Raw genomic sequence first — 13,578 nt, forward strand, 5'->3', positions numbered from 1 at the left:
GCATAGATATAATGTCAATGAAAGATCACGTTGATAGCCGTGAATGAAATTCAGAATAAACCTTTACAGACTTCGCCGATGTCGGAGCGGAACCCAGGCATTCTGCGTTGCAGTCTATAGTTTTCTACTGTAAAATTACGCCTGCGTTTTTTAGCACATTTAGCGAGTGTCGATTGGTATTGTGAATAAGCCTTTGAAGTGCGCAACGCACAGTCCTCGCGGGCGAACCAGTCGACGCGCCCATACACTGCGCCACCAGTGGACACTTTGGAGCATGTCTTGCCCGAGAAATTCGTACACCGACCATATATTTGTCCAAATAAAAATAAATGCTCTAATGTGAACACTGGACTAAAAGCGGCAGCGGCGTCAAGACAGCAGCAGCGAGAACTGAACGGGGTCCTTTTTCACTACAATGCAAATAACAACAAACAGAACAAGTAAAGAGGTGGATCCTTAAATATGTTGCAAACATATTACGACTGATCGCAAGCCAGTACTGTCAAAGCTAAAACACTTGACTTGATTTTAACTGCAAGGTATTATAAAGAAGCAGGAGAGGTTGCCAGCGCAGTAGCTATGTGAGGCACTTCCTGGAACTAATTTAAAATCACTGCAGGAAAAAAAAGCAGCCCATTTATTCTCGCTTCCTCCATTGTGGAGAAGTAAACATGGTTCAACATGCATATAAAACTGGTTAAAAATTTTAAAATTGCAACACTTGGGTACCTAGCGCGATAAGGCGCCCTGTAACCTGCTCGACAGTGACAATGTCATCGACCTGGTGCATGAACCTACAGAGCCAAAAAAAGAATGCACATGCAAAATCGGCAAATCTTCGGTAATTTCCCTCTGCTTCTTCCTTCGGTGACGAAAGCCCGTCAGCAAAACCGCTACTGCACGTCTCCTACAAAGGGTCCTCTGCCAGGTGAAACCATAAGAACATGTCACTGCCGGACACAAAAAAAAGGAGCGCAAACATGCACACTGAGACAGTCTGCAGGATAAGGAACACTTGTCACCAAGTGGGCCACTGCACTCGCGTGCAGAATTCCAGAACATTATAGAGTCACAATGATGAAAGCGGCAAAAAATGTCAGTCGGTCACACCGCCATTCAATGTGATGTACACACCACGAAGCTCGCACATGTCTCTTCTATGCATAGGTGGAGGCGCGAGCATCAGAACGCAGTATACCACAGGTAACTCAGCACATGAGGTGTTTCATAATCCGTCACTGCTCTCGCTTTTTAAATAGTACTTTACCGGCACTGCCCTGGAGCGCCCTCCGTTGGCGGGACTTGAACACGGCACGGCAGGCACGTCGTCATCGTCCGCAGAGGAGGAGGACGACAGGACCCTCATTTTATTGGTTGCCTTCTTCAGAGCTGACATAGGGTCGGACTCGGAGTCGTCCGCTGGAGCCTTCTTGTGTGCCCGAGAAACTGCGCCGAGTTTCTTGGCGGGTGGCTTGACGAAGTCCGTGTCACCTTCGTCACCGATGGTGTCGCGCTGCTTTGTCTTAGCCGCGGCTCCGAGCTTCTTCCGAGAATGTGCTCGTTGTGGAGCCTCACATTGCTGGCGATGCTGCGTAGCGTGCGGGGAGATTGAAAGTTGGTAAGGTGGGATGGTCCAAGTTGCGCAGAGATACACCAAAGAAGTTGTGGGAAAGAATGAAAAAGACGATTTGGTCAGAAAGAATCTCCCACTTAAATTTAAACACTGTGTATACAGGCGTTTTTTTACACGTTGAAGATCTCTCGACAGAATCCAATAGCATTTGGCTCCTGTCATTTTCGCGCATACACTACGTCGAAGTGGGGATACTATTCCGCAGTGACACACACACAGAGACAGACGCACAGACAGACAGACACACAGACAGACTGACACACACACAGACAGACAGACACACAGACAGAAACACACAGAGACAGACACACACACAGACAGACACACACACAGACACACACAAAGACACACACAGACAGACAGACAGAGAGACAGACAGACAGATTCCTGCTACATTTCATGTCTTTTCTGTGAGCTCTTTTTAGTCTTTAGTGGGCGTCAACCACAGAGCACATAAACAACGACCTTGACTGAAAATAAAACAGTTTGCTGGCGTCTAGCTCCAACCTTGGCTCACATCGATTATGTCCACTGGGAAAACATATGAAATACACACAACAAGAGAAGTACAAAGCAAGTGCGATTTTTCTGCGTCTCTGTACAGCTAGTCCATCCCGTCATTTACGCATGCCCAGACGTATCTTGAGGCAATACACATTAAAAAAAACTGACGCTGTGCTCGTGATTTCACTGCTGTTGTGATCAAATGTTGCTTACGGACCGTTATGGCAAACGTGTTGCACGGCGTGACAGTGCCAGCGCCTCCTCTAAAAATAGAAGAGGCGGTGGACAGGGCGCTCAATCGTATACACATGTCTGCAAGCGTCCCCAGGGCTTGTTCTGTGTTGGCGCTGTCAAAGTACTTGTATGACCAGAAATAAACATTAGTCGCAGGTAAAAGTGCACCTACTGCAAGTCTCTTAATTATACTCTTCCTGTGTATCTAATGCCATGCACAAGTGCCGTTCAACATACCTTTAATTGAAGCCCACGCCTTTGCTTTTCAACAGGCTTTGTCGTTTGAGGCGGACCCCCGCTCGCCAACTATCTCGATGATGCATACCTTCTCCGCCTTCTAGTTTCATGCAAATTCCATTTCTAATTTAGTGATATACCTACTTAAGCAGGAGCTAAGATACATGTGCAATGGCAATGGGAAGAAACGCAAGCAGTGTGGGATCTACATCATCCACTGTTTCGCAATACTTTCCAAGCGGCTCTAGACTGGTTGTTAATAAAATGTCACTACTGTCATCCAGTATGCAATCAAGAACCATTATGGATTTTGCGTGCGTGCGTGCGTGGGCGTGTGTGCGTGCGCCACTGTGGTCAGAGTGTGATGAAAACAGTGTGCCGCACTGTTCGCGTTTCTTTTCATCCACTGTTACATTTAGACATCCAGAGGAACGGAAAAAGCTGAGACTTCGGCGACACAAATAAAACGTCGTGCTTTTTCCCATCTATTTCCTGGTGTCTATACGTTATAATTGTTACCAGTGCTTCGTATTTACAACCAGTGCGTTGCACTTACTGAAGGGCCCGCCACAGGCTCGAGGTCGTCTTCTGAACCCACGCTGTTGGGCGGCTCGTCGTTTCCCGAAGAATCGGAGCCCGACGGTGACTTCTTTCCCTTCTTGGACTTTGTTTTAGTCATAGAGGACGTGTCCTTAGTGGCGCCTCCTTGTTTACGCAGTGGTGCCTTGGTGGGTGCGGATTCTGTTCCCTGTTCAAGGCCGCCAGGACTGGTGAAGCTGGTCAACGTTGCAGCGTTGCCGTCCCCAACATCCCCGTGGCCATCGACAGCAGCATCGCTGGTCGCCTTCTTGGCGGCCCCGCGGCGCGCTCCGGTGGTTTTTGCCTTCGCTTCCCACTCGACCTTTTGCACAACGCGCTCCGCAAACGCCGTGGGCTTCGTCTCACTTTCGGCCTTATTAGACGCCACTGCCTGCGAGATAAATGCATATGTGAGAGCAGTCCTAGGTGTCGATCTAGCGTATGGGGTAATAAAGGGGCACGGCAACGTTTTCCGAACACGGTAAGGACTTTAGTGGTCTGCTGACATTAACACAACCAAACAGGTCGCCGCATACATCAACAAAGCACCTGCAGTCTCACATAAAACTTCATTCGCACACTTCCGCACCTATCATGTATAAGCTGTGCAGCATGGTCTCCAGCACCATCTCCTTGTACGCCTGAGTCCACACCCGGACCGGAAGCTCCGTGATTTCGATGCTGGTGGAGTTGAGCACGGCCACCTCGCCACTCACGATGAACCTCTGCTCTTCGACCCGAGCGACAGCAGCGCAGACAAATTTATTACCACACAGAACAATCAAATGAATTAAAGGGGCCCTGCAGCACTTTTCCAGGTTACTATAGAATGGCTTCATTCAAAGAGTTCGTTGCCTCACGAATGCACTGCTGCAAAAATGCTTGGAAGCCATCGAGTACGACCAGAGTTGGGAATTCGTCGCTTTCTTCTCGTACCCACGAGCGCGCTGGAAGTAATTCAAGGAGGGCTGGCAAAGCGGAAAGTTGCGTCACAAGACGTAATTCCTACAGGTCTGGTCCACACCCACCCTTGGGGATCCACGACTAATCGGGCAACTTAGAAAAAATATTTATATCCTATAAACGAGTATAATATTTCGTTTTGTAACCACAAAATGATTTTTAATCATTCTTGAGGCAAAAAACAATACGCAAATGAATTCATACCGGAATGAAAATAAACTATTACTATATCAGAAAATTCCCTGTAGCCTATATTGATTAACTAAGGACCTAGGGAATTGAATTTATTGTGCGAATCTGTCTAATGAAATCTAGCACGGCCTCGGATACTTTCCTGTTGCTGTGCCCAAGGGTAAGTGTATCTATAGATAGCAAATTTGAAGTTAAATCTAATTTAATGATGTGTAACGGCGTTTCTAGATATATTTCTTAGTGCAGAAAACTTTCTTGACAAGAGATCAGAAAGTGTTCTATAGTTGCCTCTCTCCTACAAAAAAAACAGTGGAGAGTGTGTCGTCGGATGTGTATGAATCAAAATTTAATGGTGGAACACGACAGCGTAACCTAGTGATTGTCACTTAAATACCTCTGTCATGACATTATGTTTTCCACAGTGTCAATAGATTATTAAAATATGGGGAATTTCTTAGAGATGGTGTCGAGAATTCTGGCATCATCATTTGCCTCAGAGATATCGCCGCTACTATGAAAGCTGTTGGAGTAATATAGCTGGTCTATCTTACACATATTTCGTTGTGCATCGGCTGTTTAATTTACAAACAAGCCCTTATGCCCAGGTATCCATACTAATTGAACATGAGGTAAGTGATTAGGTACTAGGGAATTGAACTCTTTCAATGCTTTCGAATCACCGAAGGCCGTGAGCGCACAGCACACTGATAGAGTCTGTTTTTGTAATGGCGGAATATATTGATGTGGTCAAATTACGGAAGGCTAATACCACAACTAAAAATTCTGTAATAAAAATGGGTGTGAAAGCTGGAATGCGGAGCTGCCTTTCAAGCACCACTATGGTCGAATTTGTCACAGTCAATGTCCGATCAGATATGGACCCTTCAAAATTTTAATATGCTTAAACTTATTACACTCTTATTGTGGCAAGGCTGCGTTTCATGCTTCACTACACTCACAAATGTATTGACTCAAGAAAATATGGGTTCCAATATGAAGATCACAGATGTGGCAGAGGTGTGAGCAAAATTTATGCTGTTTTGGACCTGGAATTCAGGCAGATAGTCTGAAAAATCAGACACTGAAAATTTTAGCCTCCAAAATTTCAGATGTTCTTAGAAGCGAAGAAAACTTTCTTCCAAGGAGAAGTATTGAGTTTCATAGAGTTAGGGAAGGCCACGCGAACTATGAGGACTGTCGAGTTGAGAACTGATCCGTAGTCAATGTAAAATGCAAGAGTGCTAAAAACGTGCGGCACAACCCCTATATAGAGGTAAAGCATCAGCCTCGCATGCAAGAGGTCCATGGTTTGAATCCCGGTGCCGTACAATTCCCAGCCGGATCGAAAAAAGCCTAATGATGAAATTGCACATACAAAAACGGCTTGGAGTGTGGCCTCACTGGCAACCACAGCAAGTAATTCATTCCCTCACCACAGCAGGATTGGTCACCCTGGTGCAGTGCTTCGCCACTACCTCCCTTGTGAAAGTACCAATTAACCCTTGGCTCTCAGTCCCCAGCGGCTGCGAAGCAACTGACCAAGGTGGCGGTCAGACGTGCACTGCAGCGAAGGGTGCTAAAAATCTCTGTGTCCCGACAGGCGGTGATAGGAATCTAAACTTGGCTACGTTGAACGCTAGAACGTAATCTATTTTGGAGAGCGTAGCTGCGATATTCGACTAATTAGGGGGTGTTAAATGAGATGTCATAAGTCTCAACAAAGTTAGGACACATGAGGTTTATGCATTGATGAATAACGAACACGTCCTATGCTATCGTGGCTTAGCTGACAGAATCGAAATAGGAGCCAGGTTGTTTATCCATAAAAAGTGGGCAACAAAAGAGTAATATCGCCTTAGTGAGAGCATGGCAAGTATCGTAATTAATCTAATAAGAGGTACTGCGAAATCAGGGAATCAACGAAGCCTAAACTAACATACCGGAAGGAATCAACAGCGGATTCACCGCTACCACAGTCTATCAAGAAAGTGACAGAAACCCAATACCTGATCTCCTTAATGCTATTCACCGTGCATTTACAGGAGATTGTTAGGGCCCCAGATTAGAAACGTAAGGATAAGAGTTGAGAGTATTTTATTAACTTGCGATTCGCTTATGGCATTGCATTGATGAGTAACTTATGGGACGCATTGCCGCTCGTGATTACCGGACACAGAAATCGAAGAGCAGTCTAAAAATAACATGCATAAAACAAAAGTAATGTGCAACAGTCTCGGCAAAGAACAGCGTTTAGCGATAGGTGGCGAGACACTGAAAGTTGTAAATGAATATGTCTACTTAGAACAGGTAGTAACTGCGGAGCCGAAGCATGAAAGTAAAATAACTAAAATAACAAGGATGGCATGGAGCACTATGCCTCACGAAGAAAGTATGTAACAGCTGCATACTTCCGGTATATGTACCTATGAGACAGAAACCTGGAGGACTATACAAAGAGGGTTCAGCTGAAATTGAGGAGGACGCAGACAGCGATGGAAAGGAAAATGACAGGTGTAAACTTAATAGACAGGAAGAGAGCAGTGTGTATCAAGGAACAAACAGTGATTAAGGACATCACAGCTAGAATCAAGAATAAATGAACATGGGCCATGCAGCACATACGCTAAATAACTGCACGGCATTAAGGATAACTGATGGGATTCCAAGAAAAGTCAAACGCGTGGGAGGAAAAATTTGGTGGGCAGACAAGATTAAGCAGTTTGCAGGTATAACGGGGCCGCAAAATACCGGTTCGGGTTGATTGGCGCAACATTGGAGACGCATTTGCCCTGCAGTGGGCGTAGTCAGGCTGATAATATATACTACAAAGTAGAGGACGTGCATTTTGAGAAATTCCAGCGTAGCATACATTCATTTGTACATGTTTGAATACTCTGATAATTTCAATATGTCCGCCAAATTGAAACCACTTTTTGAGTTCGTTTTACTAACCGTAAGACGCATGCCACAAGCCTGCCCAATCTACCTCTGTTCAGGCCCGTTAATATTCCCGGTCATTATTACGGTGAATTAGGAGCTACTATACTAGAATCAAGTTCGCGAGTCATTCCTCATACGGAAGTTCAGAGCTCTCTCATCTAGCATAAAGAAAATTCAAGTAAGCTGGCGTTTCATTCAGCACAGCATTAAATCAAAGCAGCATATCACAGTCTACTCATAATCGCTGTATACGCAGATTTCGGCTACACGTTTTCATTCAATCGTTCTTCTTTGCGTTTCTTTTGTGCTGGATCTTCGTACCCCTTCAAATTAACGCATCCTGTGTTATTTAATCAGACATTTGGCTTTTTTGTTTGCTATATTTGCTTGTTGAAATTATTTTCTTTCTTTGTCTATCTTAGCTGCTCAACTGTATGCTATTCTCGTGATGTTCCATGAATACGCCAGTGATGTCTTTACGCCATGCTCCTGTCACGGCATTACTACAGTAACTTACTGCAGTGAATATTGTGCGATACTTACAGATCATGTATTAGGCTTTCCTTATATTCCATGTCTACTTAATAAAAGTGCATTTCAGTCACATGTTTTCCTTGAAGAAGGCTGCTCTGTGGCTGAAACGATGGAAAAATAAATATCTTTAGTAGATTAAAACAGTGTGTATATATATATATATATATATATATATATATATATATATATATATATATATATATATATATATATATATATTTATGTGTGTATATATATTGTAGCGATGCTGAGGCAGACAGGTTAAAAAACAAGCGTATGTATAAGGGCAAACTTGTGCCCACAATTCTAAAGACTGGGGTGTTCAAGTCCGAGTAGCCGAGTGGCACAGATACAACTATCTTCCTCTTCCTTGTTGCCGGAGCGCACGAACGCGTGGCGCATGCCAGCCGGGTCTTGCTTGTGCTCTTGCCACGATGATTGCGGCGGGCTACTTCAACGTGGCCAACCTGTCGCGGCATTATCCCCCTCCTCAGACGCATCGTCCCGATGCTCAAGACAGTGAAAAGATACATGCGCTCTCTCACTCGTTTTTCGACGATCTGTCATGATAGGGTTTCATGCAGACTACGTGTACCACTTCCGTGGGATTGCGGCGTCTTGAAGTCACGTGTCCAGCGGTTCTGACTTCATAAGTGACGTTGCTGATACGGTTGAGTACTTCATAAGGGCCGAAGTATCGGCAAAGAAGCTTTTCAGAGAGTCCGCGGCAGCGCACTGGTATCCATATCCACACTTTGTCACCGGGATGATAAAGTGCGTCACTGCATCGCTTGTTGTACCGACTAGAATCGACGTGCTGTTGGTGGCGTATTCGGTATCTTGCCATTTCCCGTGCTTCTTCGGCTCTTTGCAAGAAGTCATCTAAGTCAGGTGGATAGCTGCTTTCGTCCTGTAGTGGTAACATGGCATCTAGCGGGGTGGTCACTCTTTGGCCGAATACTAGTTTGAAAGGAGCAACGTGGGTTGTTTCTGGAACGGCTGTATTATATGCGAATGTTACGTAGAGTAATATTTCATCCCACTGTTTATGTTCAACATCGACATACATTGATAGCATGTCGGTCAGAGTTCGGTTGAGGCGTTCGGTTAAGCCATTTGACTGAGGGTGATACGCCGTTGTTCTTCTGTGATCGGTATTTGTCATGCGCATCAGGCATTGCATTAGGTCTGCAGTAAATGCGGTGCCCCGATCCGTAATAATGACGATGGGTGTACCATGTCTGAGCACTATGTTGTTCACAAAGAACTTGGCAACTTCGGCAGCTGTCGCACTGTACAGAAAGTCAGTCTCAGCATAACGGGTCAGATAGTCTGTAGCAACGACAATCCATTTCTTGCCTGCACATGATGTCGGGAAAGGTCCTAGGAAGTCCATGCCGAATTGTTGGAATGGGGCATCCGGAGGCTCTATTGGATGGAGAAGGCCGGCTGGTTTTACGGCTGGAGTTTTGCGCTGTTGACATTGACGACAAGTTTTCACGTAGCGCTGCACTGATGCGAGCAACTTAGGCCAATAGTACTTCAGACGAATCCTGGCGAATGTTCGGCTCACACCATGTGGCCAGATGTTGGCTCGTCATGGCGTGCATGCAGAATTTCCTGTCGCATGGCTGTGGGCACGACTAGTAAAAACGTTTCGCCATTAGGTTCAAAGTTCCTCCTGTAAAGGACACTTCCTCGAAGGCAGAACGCGGAGAGCCCTCTGGAGAATATGCGAGGGACTTGAACGTCGAGACCCTGCAGGTGTTGTATAAGTGTCAGCAAATCCGGGTCATCTCGTTGTAGTTGAGCGGTTTCAGATGCGTCGACAACGCCTAGAAACGGGAAGTCTTCCTCTTCAGGTACACTTGGATCGACGGGAGAGCGTGACAGGCAGTCGGCATCGCTGTGTTTCCTTCCAGATTTGTACACGACCGTAATGTCATACTCCTGCAGCCTGAGGCTCCATCTTGCTAGTCGACCTGACGGGTCCTTGAGATTTGCCAGCCAGCATAGAGCATGGTGGTCACTGACAGCTCTGAACGGTCTACCATAAAAGTATGGTCGAAACTTGTTTATTGCCCAGATGACTGCGAGACACTCTTTTTCAGTTGCAGAGTAGTTAGCCTCAGCTTTTGATAGTTTGTGGCTGGCATAGGATAACACTTTCTCTTGACCATTTCGCCATTGGACAAGGATGGCGCCGAGGCCGATATTGCTGGCATCGGTATGGACTTCACTGTCGGCTGTCTCATCAAAATGGGCAAGTATTGGTGAACACTGTAGTCGTTTTCTTAATTCGTCAAAAGCTTTCTGTTGTTCGCTTTCCCATCTGAAGGGCACGTCGTCTTTCGTCAGTTTTGTAAGAGGATCCGCAATCTTTGAGAAATTTTCAACAAATCGCCTATAGTAGGCACATAAGCCCGAAAATCGACGTACTGACTTTTTGTCTCTGGGTGTGGGGAACCTCTGAACAGCGACTGTCTTTTCGGGATAAGAAGGAACACCATCGGAACTAATGACATGTCCAAGGAATCGCAGCTCTTCGAAGCCGAAGTGGCATTTTTCGGGTTTGATTGTCAATTTTGCTGACCGGATGGCTTCCAATACTGTGCGTAGTCGCTCTAGATGTTTGTCAAACGTTGCAGAGAATACCACCACGTCATCCAAATACACTAGGCATGACTGCCATTTCAATACAGCAAGGACACTGTCCATCATTCGCTGGAACGTTGCTGGTGCGGAACAGAGGCCGAATGGAAGCGCTTTAAATTCGTAGAGGCCATCTGGTGTTACGAATGCCGTTTTTTCGCGGTCCCGCTCGTCGACCTCTATTTGCCAATATCCGCTTTTCAGATCTAAGGAGGAGAAAAACTTTGCGGATCGCAACCGATCTAGTGTATTGTCGATACGTGGCAAGGGATAGACATCTCGTTTAGTTACACTGTTCAGTTTTCTGTAGTCGACACAGAATCTAGGTGTGTTGTCGTTCTTCTTAACGAGCACTACGGGGGACGCCGATGGACTATTCGAAAGCTGGATGACATCATCCGAAAGCATCTCCCCCACTTGCTTTTTGATAATTTCCCGTTCTTTCTGTGACACCCGATGTGGATGCTGGCATATAGGCCTCGTGTCATCTTGCGTTATAATTCTGTGTTTCGTGATTGACGTGCGCTGGACCTTCGAGGCACTTGAAAAGCAATCAGAGAATTCTTTTACCAAGGCGTAAATCTGTTTCTTTTGACTGTCCGGAAGGCCCTGATTGACATTCACGGATGTGTCGATGTTGCAGGCCACTGGTCGAGTGGTTGATGTCGTTAAGCTGCATAGTTCAGTCGCCATACAGAAGTCGTGAAAATAGGCAATAGCCGTGCCTTGAGCAATGTGTTGAAGTTCATTGGAGAAATTTGTGAGTAGGACATCTGCACGGCCTTTCGTCAAGTGAACAAGACCCCTAGCTACGCAGACACCTTTGTTCAAAAACAGCCCTACATTTGTATCCGCTATGCCTTCGCGGTTGTACAATGTGTCATTTTCTACGAGCACCATTATACTGCAGCGTGGCGGCACAGTTACGTCGTCATGAACAACGCGTAGAGCAGTTAGGCGTCGTTCCTCAGATTCCTCCACAGGTATAGCTGGTTCAGTCGAAAACGACACGCTGGATCTATGCAGGTTAATTACGGCGCCATTAGCTCGCAAAAAATCCATTCCTATAATGAGTTCCCTTGAACATTCTGGCAGCACAATGAAATCAGCCACGTAAATAAAGCCCCGTATTTCAAGTCTTGCAGTGCATCTGCCAAGGGGCGTAATAATGTGACCGCCTGCCGTGCGTATCTGCGATCCACTCCACTGTGTCACAACTTTGTTTAGCTTTTTCACCATCTTGTGACTTATCACTGAATAATCAGCACCGGTGTCGACTAAGGCATTCAACTCCCATCCTTCCATTCTCAACCGCAAATCTGAAGTAACGTTTTCGTTGCTGCACCCATCTACCGGAAATACACCGTCATCACCCTCAAACCATATTGGAGGATCTTCGTAACTGACGTTATCAGCGGCCTCACCTCCACAGGTCGCCTGCTTCAATTTTCCGGGAGTGGACTTGGAGGGCGATGACCAGGCTGCCTTGAAGGTCTACGCGGGCTGGAGGACCGGTAGCGCATAGGCGATGGTGACCGTGACCGGTGTTGACGTAGTTGGCGAGTTCTGGTGCGGGGACAAGTACTCCTCAATCTCCGCTGGTCATTCACCATTTCGTGGGCACGGTGCATACGACGGGAAGCCTCTTAATCCAGCCTGTCAGTAAGGACAGAATCTGTACAGATGACCCGCTTTTCCACAATGAAAACACAGTGGCCTGCGCTCGTGATCCCGCCAGACGTCACTTTTCCTGGGCCTACGCTCCACATAGTGATGTGTGCTACGTGCTCCTGGGGGCAGATAGGTAGCTGTTGGTTCCCGCGGACGAGGTGCGCTGCGTGCCGCAGGTGGAAGAAGAGTCGTCGCCATCGCAACTGCTGCATTCCTGTGTACGGTGAGTTGTCTGACAACCTCAAAGTATGTTCGGATAGGTCGAACCGGCTGCAGCTCACGCTCTGGCTCTCGTATCACCTGCCTCAGTTCGTCACGAACAACGTCCGTAATGGATAGTGCAGTTGGAGTCTGGGGCATTTGCAGTCTGCTCAGTTCTTCTCTAATAACTTATCTAATGAGCTCTCGCAGGACTTCAACGTCGTTTCGCACGCCTCCGGAGAATACCTGTGCAGATGCGCAGGTAAGATTCCGGTTGTACTGCCGAGCCCGCTGTTCCAGTGTTTTTTCGATGCCTGTCGCTTCCGAGTAAAACTCAGCAACTGTGCTTGGAGGGTTGCGGACGAGAACGGCGAACAGCTCTTGCTTCACTCCGCGCATTAGATGGCGCACCTTTTTATCCTCTGCCATGTTGTAATCCGCCCGCTTGAACAGACGGACCATGTCCTCAATGTACATAGCAGCATTCTCGTTCGTGAGTTGGTTCCTCGATTGAATAGCAGCCTCTGCCTTTTCTTTCCAGTCTATGTTCGCGAACGTAGCCACCCCTTGTCGACGAAATACCTCCCCGGTAGACAACGAGGTTTCATGGTTCTCAAACCATGTCTTTGCGAAGTCTTCCAGGGCGAAGTGTACGCGACGGAGCTTCTCTGTTTCGTCCCATCCATTCAAGCTCGCCACTCTCTCGAACAGGTCCAACCAATCTTCAACATCCTCGTACGAGTGGCCGTGGAATACTGGCGGCTGGTGCGGTTGGCTAATGAACACTTGTGCCGGTGTTACCTGGGTAGTCATAGTGGTGGCATCCATCGTTTTAATTCCCCTTGGTGTAAAGTGAAGAGGACCGAACTCAGGTGAGTCACCTCAAAGACGGCGACTTGCCCTCTGGTGTACAGGAGTCACTTCTACAGGATTGATACGCTAGTCGTCAGGGCTACGCTGTCTTGAGATCGCGGGGCTTTGATTCATACCCAGCATCTCCACCAGAAATGTAGCGATGCTGAGGCAGACAGGTTAAAAAACAAGCGTATTTATTAGGGCGAACTTGTGCCCACAATTCTAAAAACTGGGGTGTTCAAGTCCGAGTAGCCGAGTGGACAGGATACAACTATCTTCCTCTTCCTCGTTGCCGGAGCGCACGAACGCGTGGCGCATGCCAGCCGGGTCTTGCTTGTGCTCTTGCCACGATGATTGCGGCGGGCTACTTGAACGTGGCCAAC

At 46.8% G+C, this 13,578-nt stretch overlaps 1 pseudogene across 1 annotated transcript in view; it reads right to left on the bottom strand.

Annotated features, from left to right (window-relative positions):
* Positions 1 to 614: 614 nt before the first annotated feature.
* LOC119185732 (DNA topoisomerase 2-alpha-like) overlaps positions 615 to 13,578 on the bottom strand; it is a 31,497-nt pseudogene continuing 18,533 nt past the window's right edge. The window contains exons 7-8 of the transcript XR_012886614.1: positions 3,165 to 3,578; positions 615 to 1,588 (exon numbers count right to left, since the gene is read on the bottom strand). The product of XR_012886614.1 is annotated as a DNA topoisomerase 2-alpha-like (transcript). The remainder of the gene's footprint in view (positions 1,589 to 3,164; positions 3,579 to 13,578) is intronic.

Source organism: Rhipicephalus microplus, chromosome X (assembly GCF_043290135.1).
Source record: "Rhipicephalus microplus isolate Deutch F79 chromosome X, USDA_Rmic, whole genome shotgun sequence".
Lineage (NCBI taxonomy): Eukaryota > Metazoa > Arthropoda > Arachnida > Ixodida > Ixodidae > Rhipicephalus > Rhipicephalus microplus.